Source organism: Odontesthes bonariensis, chromosome 12, assembly GCF_027942865.1.
Source record: "Odontesthes bonariensis isolate fOdoBon6 chromosome 12, fOdoBon6.hap1, whole genome shotgun sequence".
Lineage (NCBI taxonomy): Eukaryota > Metazoa > Chordata > Actinopteri > Atheriniformes > Atherinopsidae > Odontesthes > Odontesthes bonariensis.
Genome location: NC_134517.1, coordinates 1,681,446 through 1,693,790, shown reverse-complemented (window position 1 = coordinate 1,693,790; position 12,345 = coordinate 1,681,446). Strand labels below are relative to the sequence as shown.

The following is a 12,345-nucleotide window of genomic DNA, read 5'->3' as shown; positions in this document are numbered from 1 at the left end:
CTAAACCTAAAAATGGTCTGCAGGCCTGTGTTGCTCATCCTTTTTCCTGACCGTGGGGCTCAGTGCATGCTTATCCTCCCTCAGCAGCTAAGTGTTACAAAACAAAAGAGGAGTACATGTAAAACATTTTTTAAAAATACATCAAATAATGTATAATGACATGAGTTAGCTAACAAGGGTATGAAATTAGCCACTTTTTGTATTTAAGTCTCTGAGGTGCCAAAAGATAACATAAGGCCACCCTGACTGACAAGTTGAATCACATTTCATTCAGTAAACTAAGTTTATTTATTTATGTATTCATGCTTTAACTTTCTGTAAAGAAAGCTGTGCTACCCTCAGTTTCTAAATACAACCTCAGACTTTAAACGTCTTCACTGTTAGTTGTGTGGGGGGTGGCAGGAGTGGTGGTCAGACTTAATTGGGTGGGGGTCATTGTCAGCCCGGGCCCCCCTTGGCTCTGCACCTGCGTTAAAGTGTGTAACCCTAACCCCAGAGATAGCTACTGAAGTTAGCATGTTGCATGGCATGTGCCAGCCTGTGCTCTGGTATAAGTTAAGTTATGTTATGTTATAATTAGGTTGAATGACAAGGAAATTAAACAATAATGTCTGAAGCTCTGAGTGACTCAAATTTGAAGGATGGCTTGGAGACGAACCAGCCAGCTAGGATTTACTTTTAGCCTCACCACAGACTTCTTCTCTCTTCTCGATAGAAATCTCTATTTCCATCTAGATCCACACACACACACACACAGCGCCATATACATGTATATGGCTCTGTCTGTCTGTCTGTCTGTCTGTCTGTGTGTGTGTGTGTGTGTGTGTGTGTGTGTGTGTGTGTGTGTGTGTGTGTGTGTGTGTGTGTGTGTGTAGTGAAGGAACAGAAGATCAGTGGTTCAATTCCCGGTCAGGGCATGCCTCCAGCAACCTTGACATAGAACTGAAGCCAGCTCGGATGTCGCCCAAATTAACAAGGTGCTGGGGGACCAGGACATCAATGGTAAGGGGGCTACTGGAACAGTGTTTGTAGGAGCCATACATTGATTTTGAGTTGTTTTATTTTGTATTATTCTATTTTTTTGTTTGCACATGCATGACGTCAGCAGGAGGCTGTCGCCGGTGTCTGTGGGTGGCACTTTGGGTGTGTTTTTCCTTTAAATGACCAGGTGAGCTCAGCTGTGGGGTGATGAGCTTGGATCATGGCGGCTGGGTGAGCTTGGGGAAAAACTTTTTGTTGACCGTAAACGTAACCGTAAACGTAAGCATAATATTAACTGCACTGTCAGAGGCATCCTTGCACGGCTTGTGAAATGCATCAAAAGGAAGTAAGTGTCTGTCTTTTACGTACAAGCTCGTGAGATGGAGCAATAAACAACACCATTTGTGCAATAGTTCTGCGTGACGCGTCTTCAGTAGTAAAACCCCATGTCTTAGCCGGCCGCGGCGTTTGTATTGGTTTTTTAGTTTATACGCCGCAATATTTTGTCAACAAAAAAGTGTTTTGTTTAAGCGCAGATTTAAGTGTAATGTCGGGATACGCTGGATGTTTGAGATCGCTTTCCCAGTTACATAGACGTGAATGCGCGCTAGACTCCCATTCATTCACAATACTGCTGCTACTACACTCATTTTGTCGTCATACTCGCCTCCGTTGAAAGTTACAGTAAACATTTCGGATTAGATTTGTTGTCAATGCATGAATGTATTCCCTGCTAGGCTAAGCGGTATATTCACATAAGGTGATGTGCTGGTTTATTTGTTTGGGACTTTTGCAGTTTTTCTTTCGTGTGTCAAGCGGGTGAAGCTTTGTGCTTGGGAGTACCGCCGTAGTTCTGGTTCAGACGGTCAGTCTGGTTCGAGACTATCGGTATTTAGGTACATAAATACCCACTGCTAGTATGCACAGAAGACTAGGGTTGAGTTAGCTTAGCTCCACTGGAAAGTTAGAGGGAACGACAACGCATTGTACATTGTTCACGTGGAAACACAGGCGCTGTGTGGTCAGTAAAGCAGCTATTTTTGTGATGTGTTTTTTGGATTAATTTTGTGATTTATATAAAAAAAAAAAAATGGAGTCAAGTGTTGGAAATGAAACAAGTGAGAAGAGACAAACAAAACTTACACCCAAAGCTTTTGAACTTAAATTGGAAAAGCTCCAAGAAGAGCGCCAAGCTAAAGTAAGAAAGATCAAAGGTTTTATAAAAGAAATTAATTGCCTAATGCAAAGTGCTGACAATGCTGAAAGGGTAAAATCATATCTTGGAAATATTTCAAGTTTGTTCTTAGAAGCGACTCATCTTCATAGTGTTGTGATTCCTATGCTCCCGCCGGAAGAACAAGAAAACCAAAACACATGGTTTCACAGTGTTGGAGAACATAAGACTGCGTTTGTGGAGGAAGCAAATAAATGGCTGTTTGATATGCAAGATGTCCCAGATGCACTAGCAGAGGATGCTGTTGCACCATGTTTGGGGTCTGTTTCAAATAACAATGAAAATATGGATAACACAGTTGAAGATGACATTAGACCAAGTGACAGTGTATCTAATGTGTCCGGGAGATCAAAGAAATGCAGTACAGGGGTGAGCAAATCTTTGTTCTCTACATCGTCAGCCAGGTGGAGAGCTGAGGCTGAAACAGCTGCTCTTATGGCTGGTCAGAAGCTGCTGAGGGAGAAGCATGCTATGGAGGAGCAGCAGGAACTCTTGAGAAGAAAGAAGGAGGAGCTGGATTTAGATATAGAGCTGGCAGCTTCCATGGCTAAGGTGAGCGTGTTAAAAGCTTCAGAAGGGTCTCGTGTGTCACGCAGGTCTGCTAGGTCGGATGGGATGAACTCCTATTTGAAGGAAAGCAAGAGAATGCAGTTAAATGTTGATGCTGCAGCGTTTGTGCCTGAGCTCACCACACAGCCATCGACCATGAGGGCTGAAGATCTTGTTTTGCCCTCAAGTTATGCTGCTGTGAGGCCCAAGACGCACAACAAAATGGAGCTGCCCACTCTGCCCACTGCTGTGACTGCTCTGCCCACTCTGCCCACTGCTGTGACTGGTCTGCCCACTGCTGTGACTGCTCTGCCCACTCTGCCCACTGCTAGGATTGGAGCTGGTCTGCATGCATCACCTGAAGGTGCATTACATCCATCACGTCCTCACCTTCAGCTGGACCCAGCTGCATCTGCAATGGAGAATAATTCGGAGCAGCGTTTTCTCACTGTTTTGGAGAGGCAAAATCGAATAACATCTTTATTGGTTGAACAACAGTCACTTTTCCTCTTACCTAAGCGAGATCTGCAGGTTTTTGATGGAGATCCACTGCAGTACCAAACTTTCATACGAGGATTTGAGCACAACATTGAAGGAAGAACACAGAGTCACAAGGACCGTCTGTATTACCTCGAGCAATATACTAGAGGTCAGCCCAAGGATTTGGTCAGAAGCTGCCAATATCTGCCATCTTCCCATGGATACACCAAGGCAAAGTCACTACTTCTGGAGCATTTTGGTGACCCATTCAAAGTAGCCGCCGCCTACATGGATAAAGTGCTTTTATGGCCGATCGTTAAGGCTGAGGACATCAAGGCTTTACAGGCCTACAGTCTGCTGCTGCGTGAATGTTGTAACTCGATGGGAGCCACTGCAAGTGACTTGAACGTGCCTACAAATATGCAAACCATCATGAAAAAGCTGCCTTATAAGCTGCGGGATCGGTGGAGGAGTGTGGCCTGTGATATTCAGGAGAAGTTCCATCATCGAGCCACATTTCCTGACATTGTGAATTTTGTGGAGAGGCAAGTCAAAATTGCAAGTGACCCGATTTTTGGAAACATACAAGATACACCTGGGACTGGAAGAAAAGACACAAGACTGGCAAAACCTCAGGCTAGCTTAACTGCTAGAGGCAGTAGTTTTGCCACGACTGTAGCACCTGAGAAGAAATTTGATCCTGGAAACAATAAGGAGAGCTCACATGGTAAAGTGTGCCCGTTTTGTGGAGCTGGACATGGTTTGGATATTTGCCTTCTCTTGGACAAAAGGACACAAAATGAGAAGATGTCTTTTTTGAAGGAAAATAAGATGTGTTTTGGGTGTCTGTGCATTGGGCACATGAGTAAAGATTGCAGAAAACGTTTGTTGTGTAGAGTATGCAATCTTAAGCACCCCACATTGTTGCATATCCACTCCAACGCAAAACAAAAGAGCTCAACTCAGGCTAATGATGGATCGGAAGTGGCCAGAGAAGGTGTAGTGGTTTCTGTGCAGTCCAGTGGCTTGACTGGGGCCGGTAAACAGGACTGTGCTCTCTCTATTCTGCCTGTCCAGGTGAAGTCCAAAAGGGGACAGGAGACTGTCGTCACATATGCATTCTTGGATCCGGGGAGTACTGCCTCATTTTGCACAGAACGATTAATGAACCGGCTGAATCTGACTGGTAAGAAGCTGGGAATACTCCTCAGAACAATGGGACAAGAAAAGGTGGTGGACAGCTACATGTTGACTGACCTGGAAGTGGCTGGGTTGGATTCTGACACCTTTTGTGGCTTACCCGAGATGTTCACACAAAGGAGCATGCCTGTAAATCGAGGGAACATACCACACTCAAAAGACCTTCAAAGATGGCCACACCTGAGACATATAAGAATCCCAGAGATTGACGCAGATGTAGACCTTCTGATCGGCACTTATGTACCTCAAGCTCTGGAACCGTGGGAGGTGATTCGTGCAGTGGATGGAGGCCCCTATGCTACTAAGACCATCCTGGGTTGGTCTGTGACTGGCCCGCTTCGAGGAGACTGCCAGATCAGTGAACAATGTTTTCAGCCAGATATCACAGTCAATAGAATCTCTGTGGCGAGGCTTGATGAGCTTTGGGAGAAGCAGCTGAAAGTGGATTTCCCCGAGACCCTGCAGAATGAGCAGTCTGTTCTGTCAAGGGAAGATCAGCGCTTCATCGAGTTTGTCTTGGAGTCTGCCAAGCTCACTGATGGTCATTACAGCATTGGTTTGCCATTAAGACAAAGATGCCTCAAATTGCCAAACAATAAGACAGTTGCAGTACAGCGTGCATTGGGCCTTAAAAGACGTTTAAATAAAGATCCATCCTTTTTCTCTGACTACACCACATTTATGTCGGGGATGCTGGCTAATGGCTTTGCGGAGAGAGTTGCAACTGAGCAGTTGGCCCGTTGTGACGAAAGGTTGTGGTACATACCGCACCATGGGGTGTATCACCCAACAAAGAAAAAACTGCGGGTGGTTTTTGATTGCGGTGCCACATTTCAAGGGACATCTTTGAACTCTCAACTTCTGCAAGGACCAGACCTCACAAGTTTGCTGGTGGGAGTCCTCGCGAAATTCCGCAAAGAACCTGTGGCGCTCATGGCAGATGTTGAGGCCAGAGTTCATCAGGTCAAGGTGCAAACTGAAGGTGGATTTAAGCTCAATAAATGGATCAGTAACCGACGTACAGTTCTCGCTACTATCCCTCAGGAGGAGCGAGCTACCGAGCCACGGCTCTTATGGCTCGTCAGAGCAGAAGTGAAAGCTACCGACCCACCGGACCCACCGCCGAGGCAGACAAGTCGGCGGCAGAGAAACGGTGGCAGCTGATCCAGGAGTCCAAGTTTTTGGGAGGCGACATGGAGCACACTCACTTGGTGAAAGGTCTGGACTTCGCTCTGCTGCAGAAGGTTATCGTGGTGCTGGTGGACGATATGGCACCTCGCAGTGCTTGGATTACAGGAAGAATTGTGAATGCTGTTCCGGATAAAAATGGACTGGTTCGAAGTGTACGGATTAAAACTAAAACAAGCTGTTTGGACAGGCCGATAACCAAAGTCTGCCTTCTGCAGGAAGCAGAAGACCAGTGAAGACCTTTTTGGATTATTTGGACATTCAGTCATAAACCTCTTTTTTTGAACTTTTGGCTTTTCTTTTTACTTTGACTTGACTTGTATGTTCACTCTGCATTTTGGTGTCTCCTACAAGGTTGTGGTGGTGAATTATTACCTTGCAATAATTTGGGGCCGGAATGTAGGAGCCATACATTGATTTTGAGTTGTTTTATTTTGTATTATTCTATTTTTTTGTTTGCACATGCATGACGTCAGCAGGAGGCTGTCGCCGGTGTCTGTGGGTGGCACTTTGGGTGTGTTTTTCCTTTAAATGAGCAGGTGAGCTCAGCTGTGGGGTGATGAGCTTGGATCATGGCGGCTGGGTGAGCTTGGGGAAAAACTTTTTGTTGACCGTAAACGTAAACGTAACCGTAACCGTAAACGTAAGCATAATATTAACTGCACTGTCAGAGGCATCCTTGCACGGCTTGTGAAATGCATCAAAAGGAAGTAAGTGTCTGTCTTTTACGTACAAGCTCGTGAGATGGAGCAATAAACAACACCATTTGTGCAATAGTTCTGCGTGACGCGTCTTCAGTAGTAAAACCCCATGTCTTAGCCGGCCGCGGCGTTTGTATTGGTTTTTTAGTTTATACGCCGCAATAGTGTTCATGGAATAAAGTGGAGAATCTCACATTGTTGGAATGCTACTGTTCCAGCAGTGCTAATGGGAGAGGACATATGCAGAGACTCAGTGGGCCAAATGATTTGTTAAAACCAACAAAAGAACTAGGAAGTTCAAAATAAATACAAAAATATGTAGATATGACTCCATAAGCAGTTTAATGATCAATAAGATGATTTAAAAAAATTATCATTGATGCAATATTCACCTGGTAAAGAGTGTGACATTAATTCATATTTAATTTCCAACTGTATTCATTTCACATTGTGTTAATAACCCTATTTTTTTCTAAAGTCATTTGATTTTCAGTTTCTTTCATTGATTCAATAATTTATCATTAATTTATTCATATTTATTATTCCAACCCTGAATATTAATCTATTGCTTCTCCCCTCTATATTTATTTTTCATATTTCTTGTAACTTCTTTATTTCTTTATTGTCTTTTTTGTCATTTTACAACTGAATCATTGTACATATTTACTTTAAGATTAATTTAGTTCTTTATCATTTCTCCCTGTCTTCTTTTTGTCTTTCTCTGTGACAGTTTCTGCGTTCATGTGTCATTCGTGTTTATATCTTATGCAGCTGAATGGGGGGGTCTTCAGTTAATACTTCATAAACAAATTATTGCATTAATCAATTCTGGCATATTGATTAGTTCACACATTCAGTTGGTTGCAGGCTGTTCACATATCAACCTTGTTTTTGATGACCGTTGGTTTAAAGGTAGGGTAGGAGATCCTGGATTTTGAGTCCAGCGAAGCTGCATTTTGAAAATACACCGGTAAAAAGTCCCAACCCTTTTCTTCACTTTTCCCCCGAAGGCACGCCTCTAGAGTACATGAACATGCACGAGCACGAAGGTGCACGAGCGCTGTTCTGACAGCAGGCATCGATCGTTGCCGTATTTAGTATTTAGTATATGCTAACTATACGTTTAATAATGCTAGGTGCTAGCCAAGCTGGCTCTAGTTTAGCTTCCTGCCAAGCTTCTGGACGCGTAAAGGCTCTAGCATGGTTGCCGCGTCTGCTAGCGCGAGCGGTGTTGATGACGTCATGAGTTCGTGCCCGCCATAGGACCCTATATAGTGGCGCAAGTCGTTGCGCGCCAGTAGTTGCAATTTTCTCCGTCACAGAGGTGGCGCTGCTACGTGAAGGTTACCTCTACTCTACAACCACGAAAGTGGAGAAGAAAACAATGCCGCTGTCAAGAGCAAGAATACTGTAATTAATGATACTGCTGCAGTTTTCGGATCATTTTAATTTTTTAATTCAGTTAATAGAGGTGAAGGTTTGAAGCCCCCGGCATCAACAGAGTCTCTGCCCTCTTCTTTGCCTTCACGTATCTGTCCCGTAGCTTCCTCCACACATTCTTACAGAACTCTCCCTCTTTCCCCAAAGTTCTGCCAATCTCTGTGCACCAGTTTGGGGAGTTTACGTGCTCCCTGTGCTGTTTCCCTGCAGTTTCGTACAGCTGCCTGTACAAACGCACCTCCTCACTGAGCCTGGTCTCACATCGGTCCATCCGGTTCGTTGTGCTCGGCGCCGCCAAGTTACAAAAATCGACTGGTGCACGACAACGCGCTGCGCCGTCTTTTCAAGGGAAGCGCCATGCCTGAAACGTCATTTTGACGTCACGGTGCGACACCGCCGTGACAGACGCAGCAACCATGCTACCACCTTAATTCGTTCACGGAGCAGGGTACGCGCACAGGCGGAAGGAGGGGGAGGGAGGGGGAGGGAGGAGCAGATTGCAGTTTGATAGACGGCATCAGTATCCAATCATTGTGAACGGTCCGTTCAGTATGATTGGATAGTGTTTTTCCTAGATTGTACGTTCTAGAGGCCACTAAAACTTTTCATATTTGTGTCAAAACTTTTAATTAATTGGTTGCAATGGGGGTGTGAAGAGTATTTCAAGCAATATGTAAAAAAATGTTCCAGAAAAAGATCCCCTACCCCGCCTTTAATGTCTCACATAACTGAAGTACATGTAGCACGCACACTCTCACATAATCACTCACACACACACACAAAGTCATTTATTAGATTGTCTGAGGTCCAACTCATGTCCTCACAGCCTTAATATATGGTTGATGTGCAATACTATGTTAAATCTAATTCTCCTCTTATTCTTAAAGGCAGATACTGATGCCGTCTATCAAACTGCAATCTGCTCCTCCCTCCCCCTCCCTCCCCCTCCTTCCGCCTGTGCCCGTACCCTGCTCCGTGAACGAATTACGCGTCCAGAAGCTTGGCAGGAAGCTAAACTAGATCCAGCTTGGCTAGCACCTAGCATTATTAAATGTATAGTTATCATATACTAAATACTAAATACGGCAACGATTGGTGCTTGCTGTCAGAACAGCGCTCGTGCACCTTCGTGCTCGTGCATGTTCATGTACTCCAGAGCCGTGCCTTCGGGGGGAAAGTGAAGAAAAGGGTTGGGACTTTTTACCTGTGTATTTTCAAAATGCAGCTTCGCTGGACTCAAAATCCAGGATCTCCTACCCTACCTTTAAGTTATGTTTGGACACCCGTGTAAACCAACACTCAAAAATTAGATTAAAGAAATTATCTTATTTTCCAAAGTTAAGTACTGCATAAGATTAATTTATTGTTCAGTTGCCTCCAATCCAGAAGACTGAGGCAAACCCACTCTCTACTTTTAGTAAAACTGAAGCACAGTGTAAAAGTCCTCGGTCATCTGTTGGCTTTTAGCACTCCAAAGTGTCAAAACGTTCCATTTTAGGTGACAAAGCATTATCACACATCTAATATCCAGCGACATGGGTGGGAGTGACTAAGAGCAGGGACTGACGACAGAAAGCCCCCGCTAAATGCTTAAATATCCTACATATCCATACAGCTGCAGACTTACTCTGAGCTAACCGTCACCCTTGTGAGACATGAATGTGCAGGCAGTTTCAGTCTTTAGGAGGCTCCACCGTTCAGATCCCAGATATGGACAAAGACAACCTAGCAATCTGATTTGTAATGTGTGTAAACTCACTGATTTGTAATGTTTGTTATTGTGTCTCAAAGACCATTTTGTACATATCCATGAAAACATTGCCCATCCTGGCTTACCGGTCATACCAGTAGTTACGTGAGTTTTTACATCTAACCTGCCAGAGAGAAGCTTTTACCTTTGATACTTTACTTCATGAAGTGGCAGAAGTGTATATTTCACTGGCCACAGCTGCACTTAAAGTTTACTGTACTGTAAACATCGCCATGATAACGGTGTAGTTATAAAGCGGTTAGCAGGCTGGTATTTGCTTTTAGCAACGTGCAGCCTCACAGTGCTAGTTAGCGCAGCTAAATGTGACTGCAATTTGCTCTACAGCAGCTGACCTTTCCTTTATGTCCACTGTATGTCCACATGTAAACATGTTATTCTGACCGAAATCGTACGAAATTGAGCTTTTCTAAACAGGACTAACACACCCAGATCATTGGGGTTCGAATAGCTCCTGCATGTATTCACTTAACTAGACTCAGAAGCGCTTCACAGACGTTCCAAAGCTCCATCTGTCAGCATCTTTTAGTAAAAACAGTAAAGTGTATATTAATCCAGCTGAATACCCAAAGAAGCTGCTCACATTCACCTTTTTCTGTTTCTTTTCTCAGAAACTGGCACTGAAAATCAGCCCATTAAGACCATGTGTCAGCTCACTTCCAAACTGTCGCTCTGCTCTAATGAAATCCTGATTTTTATAACCACATCTGATAAAATCACCATTTAACTAACCTCAAAGACGGGGTCTGTGCAGTGAAATCAGCTGGACTCACATGGACCAGGATCTCCCACAGAGGAAGTTGGAGGCAGCAGGATGTCTGGAAGGTTTTCTCTGACAGTTCTCAGCATTGCTGCTTTAAAATACTTCAACAACTGGATCCCCCTACCGTGCATGTACACTGAGAAATGGCCAAGCCATAACCACAGTTTGACTCAACGTGCAGTTGGGCTAACGTCTCAAAGGAGAGATGGCTCTTTGGTCCTAAAACAGACATAATGTGGAAAAAAGGATAGGAGTGTAATGAGGATGATAATCTTTAAGTGCCTGTTAGAACTGTTATGTACAAACAACACAATTCTTTTTTGTGTGGATCTGACTTCCTAGAAAATGTGTGATTTCACAAACAAGTCATCTTCATGTTCATTGTCCAGCTAAGTTCCCTGCAGTGACTAACCAAATCTACAAAATAATCGGAGATTGCTTTTTTTTCTTTATCACATTTTCAGGCAGAAATGAAAACAAACACAAGCCATAATCAGAAATAATGCATGTTTTTTCCTCAATCAGATTGGCCTAGTTTACAAATCCATTCTGTCCCCAGGGTGTGAAAGCATGAATGAATGACTGACAGTCTTAATGGAGATGTCATGTGTGCTGGCAGCAGTCCGGGGCCCCTTACTTTAAAAGCTGTTCCCTGCTCGGAGAGAAAAACCTGCTTTGTGCTCAATCAAAAAGCCCTCGCTGGTTTTGCTCTCCCCTTCTGGCTGCATATCTGTGTGACAGTGGTTCCAGGAGCCATGCCTTCACCAACCCTGAAAACCCCCACTTCTCCAGCGCATTTTTGCCCTTCAGTTATCCAAAAGGGGGAGGTTTTTGCTAAAAACAAACAACAACAAACAAAAAACCAAAGTGGGATAAGGGAGGTGGGGGGACTTCTGTGTGAAATAATTGCAAGGAACAATTTCAAACAGATGTCTGTTTGGACTTGGCCCTGGTCTCGTGTCCCCGTTAAATATAGTGATTTGATTAGAAAACAAGCAATGTGAAGCGGGCTGGCAGCCAGCCGGACCATTCTGGGGCTCGCTAATGACCCCTGAGTGTCGAGGGGTCGTCTGAGTAAAAACAGATCAGAGAGGATGTGGGGCCAGCAGCCAGGACAGGCCCCATAAATCCATCCCATTCTCAGAGGAAGCAGTCTTTTTTCAGTCCACCATCAGAATTAAAATACAATCACAATCCTCACATTGTGCTCCCCTTAGTGTGAGAGGGCTATAATTCAAAGGCAGCTCACAGAGGTGGGAGGATGGGCTGGGTGGAAGTGGACTTTTGGGGAGGAGGGTCAACAGGGTTGTGTATGTTAGACTGTGCAGAAGGCCTTGCCTGTGGGGGGGGTTGTGAGAAACTTGTTGTATGACCCCATAAATGTAAACCTCTGTGACACAGTTTGAATTCTTTTGTTATTTGTTTGACGTTGACTATCTTTGGCTCAATTAATAAAAGAAAAGAAAGGAATCTCAGTTTCAATCCTTTACCTTAAGATGACTTCATATTGGCCCATTAATCGGATGGATTATTGCAGCCTGAACAACATTTGTAAGGATTAAAAGTTAGATGGCAAGCTAACCAAGAGTCAGTCGGCTGCACTTTCTGGCACAACTGTGCAAGATGATCAGGATCATTTCCATCCCCTCTGACCACTGAAGGAACACCACATGTCTATCAGTTCATCCCAAACGAAAACTTCATCAGGCAGCCAAAGAAGGAGAGAAAGAGTGAATAGTCCCCCAGTCCCTCCGTAACAAAGCTCTCAGTCAGACTGAGATCAGAGTTCCTCAGAGTTCCAGCTCTGATGCAGAGAGTCCCTCTGACACACACACACAAGCCACACTGCTGTTCACGCTCAGTTTAATGGCCTAAATGTAATAAATATCTTGACTTGGTATTCTTGCAGTCTGAAGCGTCTTTTCAAATCTCTTCATCATTAAATGTGTCAGGAAGAGGAGAACACTGTCTGCTTTTCTTCAGTGCTGTCTGGTTATCAGTCTCACTGAAGATGGGTTGCCATAAATCCATGATTTACCAC

The 12,345-nt window shown here is 44.2% G+C and overlaps 1 long non-coding RNA gene across 1 annotated transcript; it reads left to right on the top strand.

Annotated features, from left to right (window-relative positions):
- The first annotated feature begins 6,256 nt into the window (after window positions 1-6,256).
- LOC142396073 (uncharacterized) lies at window positions 6,257-11,774 on the top strand. Its single transcript, XR_012772498.1, has 2 exons — window positions 6,257-6,342; window positions 10,153-11,774. It is a non-coding gene; the product is annotated as an uncharacterized LOC142396073 (long non-coding RNA).
- Window positions 11,775-12,345: the final 571 nt, after the last annotated feature.